Raw genomic sequence first — 4,719 nt, 5'->3', positions numbered from 1 at the left:
AAAGAGAGAGGGAGGGAGGGGAGAGAGAGAGAGAGAGGGAGAGAGGGAGGGAGAGAGGGGGGGAGAGAGAGAGAGAGGGAGAGATAAAAAGAGCGGGAGGGAGAGAGAAAGAGGGAGAGAGAGAGGGGGGTGAGAGATAGGAAATGAAGAAAAGGTGGAGAGAAAGGGGAAATGAGAAGAGAGAGAGAGAGAATAACTTGGTGAATAAACTGGGAGAAAACCGAGTGGTATTGGTGGTAGTAGAAGGGTGAGTGAGAGTGAAAGAGAGTGAGGGAAAGATGATAGAGATGATGAGAGAGAGAGAGAGAGGGAGAGAGAGGAGAAAAAGTGGAGCGGTAGATAGAAGATTGCTGAATTATTGGTAAGAATGATAATTGTGACTTGACTCACAAGTTCAATACCACATAGAATTATTGTGATAAAGTAGACAAGTTACACCCCTTTCCTCGAGGTGGAGGTGACTCTAATTCATTGGCCTGATAGGCGGGCCAAAGTGCCTCAATCTTCTTTAATTACTAAATGATAAAAATAAACACATAGTAAAAACGTGGCAGTTTTTCTGATAATCCTCATGACAGTTATCTAAGTATGTTTTAAAATAAATGTTGTGACAGTGGCTGAAAACTATTTAATAAAACCGTTTAAATAGCTCCAATGAATTGTCCAATGAATTAGGAGCTTCAATTAAAGTACCATTTCTAGTAGAACAAATGGATCGCACCATAGAGACTGTCTCACAGCTAGACTAGGATTTTCTCTGTAGTTAATATACTCTTCCAAGAATATCTTATCTCTGTTTCCCCAACAGTTATTTCCATCCTCCTCAAGTGGGCTTTGTAAAACTGTCAGTAACATGCAAACCAATATCAATAAATAGATACAATAATCGCATATACATTTTGTTAATGTGTGCTATCACCCCAAAATCAACCAATGCCAAACTAATCACCCCAAGCCTACAAATACACCAATACACCATATTTTCCTATGCAAATGTGACAGTGATAATAACCTACAACTAATTATCATTTCGACTCCTGTGATTTGAATTGGTCTATTGAATATTACAAAGATTGCAATAATTAGACCATTGCGGTAAAATGTCAGCAGGGATAGGGATGTGTTAGGCAGTTGTGTATTTTGTAATGTGAATTTAAACAAATCTTTACCATTCTTTTTTTCGAAAACAAAAAATACGCTAAAGCAATGCAGAGCAACTTGATTTGTTGTGTTGGTATAATGTCATTCACTGATAATAATAATTATATAGTAAAGGTTCACATGTTTAAATCACAAATAAAGCTGTGACTCTAAATGAATTAGAAGATCCGGTGATGGGTCGCCATGCTGTTTTTTGTAGTTCTCTAGAACATTGTATTTAAATAATACCGCTGAATATTTAACAAATGAATAGATACTGGCACAGCTCCCAAATTTCTGATATAGATTGCAATTACATCATTAAAAGATCCAAAAACAATCCTGGCTAAAGAACAAAATCGATAGATAGCTATCCTAGACCTTCTATAGGTGCAGGAATTATCTATGCAGATCAAAGGCCTTACCCCAGGCCCCTTTGTGCTAGTAGAGCTTCCTATAGATAAATCGAGCTGGCCCTTTGTGGCCAATGCACCTTCGATGGGAACCAATGCACATATTCCATAGAGCAATGGCTGTAATGCTAGAACTTCAGTTACACATCTGGAGAGAGCGGGATATTCCGGCACAGATTGTATAGATTAAGTGCAGCTTTAGAGACTGTCCGGGCCAGATCTGTTCATTAATACCATGTACAAGACAGACAAGCCATACCCCGTCTAACAATGCTTCCCTTGAAGAACAGGCCACTTTAAACCTACCTCTCCTGTTTAAAATGAAATCAAATTTCATACATTCTAGCCAGCCTGCTATTTAGTAAGAAGGATTCATGCCATATGTAATCAGATTAGTAAAGGGTATATTATAGATTAGCTCATAGGTGTGGGGCCAATAGCTATATTATTAAACAGCTACCAGAATAATGTGCTCTATAGAATACAAAAGTATAGATTTCTATTTAAACATTCTCTACCATCTGAAAAAGAGGCCCTATACATTATCATCACCAGTCTTTGGATCTGTGATCAAATCGATAATAGCATGAAGCATTGACAGCTTAGAGACTGGGGAAATATTAGTATTCATCAATATGTCTATTCTAAGGAGTGCGTGCTGCAGAAAGCGCTATTGGGTGATCGCCCCTCACTATGCAATCTCAATATATTGCACTAGATTGGAGACACAAACGAGAAGAGCATTATTAGTGTATACATTTGCCTTACCGATTGCTCTGCATTGCTTTGTGCAGGGATATTGCACTGCTCACACACTGCCTAATTGGGCTTTTTTTCTTTTGTGACGTTAACATCCTTTCCTCCAGAGCAGACGGGCTGTTTTCAGCTTGCTGAAAAGAAATTCTCGAAGGAAGACTATCCACCAAACAAGATCTCCCCATTGCCTCTGCACAGCCCCAGTCCATCTTACAAGGAAGTTCGTGCAAAAAAGTGGGCTAGGCAATAGCAGCTTATGGCTGCCTGTGTTTATCAGAATTAAAGAAGCATTTCCCCTTTAGCCTTGTTGTGACAAAGGGGTGAAAATGGAGGACCATGGCATGCCATATAAGGCAGGATGCTAACTTGACCTTCACTTTGCAGCTGTGCTCCTCCCACCCAGACAGACAGTTGTAAACACAAGTAGACAGCAGGCTGACAAGATTAGCAGATCCTCAGACTTGTAAACCACTAAACAGTATTTGGAGGGGTGTTAGATTAGTGCATCTAGAGCTTATTTCTGTGCTTGCTACAATCAGGACTTGACATGGCCAAACTTTTTTTTGGGGAAGGAACAGGGAAATTGCTGCTCCTTTATGATGGGGGAGTGCAAGGGAGAAATGGAAAGCTAGGAGAGCTAATGTATGCCAGATCTCAAGGGGTGGGCTGATCTGCCACATCCGGAATACTTTTGCAAAGGAGAGAATGGGAGTGGAATTTGTAGTCAGGGATAAAGAAAAATAAAACAATAATCCCTTTTTCCCAGCCAGTCATTTCACGTGTCTGCACCAGGAAAACAGCTTCCTCCTGTACAATGTACCTTTTTGTTAGGGGGTCCTTCAAATGGACTCGGCATCAGATTGCAACTATGGAGCAAAAAAGCATCAAATACAATGTAAACCCCCTAATAGTATATGTGATCTGGCGTGGTGGGGGCTTAGATGGCAAGTCTGGGTGAAGATTACTAAACTGAACATGATTGGCAAAATAATATACATCTAAACTCACCATTTATTACACCCAGTTTCTAAAGTCATATGCAAAACTGTAATTATCAATATATTCATTAGCATTTACTTTATAATAAGCTGTATCAACTAGCATATAATTATACATATATGAAATATCTATCTACTTACAAAATATAATTACCAAAGGAACAAAAATGATAATAACATAAACTACAACTATCTATTTGTGAACTGGAACATTCTCCAAATGCTATATATATATATATATATATATATATATATATATATATATATAAAGAAAGGGAAGATAGCATGATATATATATATATATATTCCATGCTGTCTTCCTTTTCTTTTTTAATATTTATTTTTCTTTTATTTTTATTACTCTTTTTTACTGGTGAGCGCTAGGTAAATGGTTGTGCCTGTCCATGGTGTGGTGGTCTTGCCGCACCATGTGCATTCAATTAGGGTCTTAATAAAGGATAATGTTGACACGATTCCTAGTTCTGGCGTTGCGGTAGGGATATAATGCTCCAGGCACGTTTGATCTTGACATAGTCCCGTTCCTTGTGCTTTGACAATAAAGTATTTTTTAGGCGATTCCAGGCACTTTATGAATCTATCAGATAAATGGATATGTTTTAGTTCTTTTCTGAAGTATAAGCCTTTTGCCTTTGTATACAAAATATTGCACTTGGTCACAAAGATACAATGAAATCTCTAGGAAAACTGATAAGATCAATCAAAACCGGAAACATACTGGACAAAAGTTTAACACTGATTTTAATCTTTCTCTATTGTGTAACACACACACACACACATATATATATATTTATATATATATATATATATATATATATATACATATATCATCAGAATTATGATAATATGATATGAACCTAATTTTTAAATAATTAATTTATTCATGACTGTGTTCAATTATGAATTCAAAATACAAAAGTTTGTCTCTGAACTGAATTTTCCTAACCTAAACATTAACATACATATTTGGACGTGTGCAGATTTGTGTGTGCCTACACCTATTTGTGAGACGAGGTCACCCAAGAAACTTGCATGGGTAATAAGGTATATATTTAGGACGTGGGATATTAATACTGCTGCATAATCATACGATATAAATTATATGTGTCATCAACATGATGTGCCAAAATGAATGCAAAATCCAGCACAGTACCTTGTGCAACAATATTACACATGTGCAGCATCGAGGTCTCCCTAGAAGCAAAAATAGATACATTAAAACATGATCTTCCAATTATTTATTGTTGTATTTAATAGCACCCACTCCAAATAGCCAAACTGTTATCCAAGATAACAGGCGCTGTTATTAATTGTTCAGAGCTGGCATAAACTATGTATAATGCAGAGGAGAAATATTAAAATAGAAGCACATTATTCATGTGAGCTGCTGGGAG

The sequence above is a fragment of the Pyxicephalus adspersus genome, chromosome 1, assembly GCF_032062135.1.
Source record: "Pyxicephalus adspersus chromosome 1, UCB_Pads_2.0, whole genome shotgun sequence".
In the NCBI taxonomy this organism is placed as follows: domain Eukaryota; kingdom Metazoa; phylum Chordata; class Amphibia; order Anura; family Pyxicephalidae; genus Pyxicephalus; species Pyxicephalus adspersus.
Note: the sequence above shows the minus strand (reverse complement) of the source record.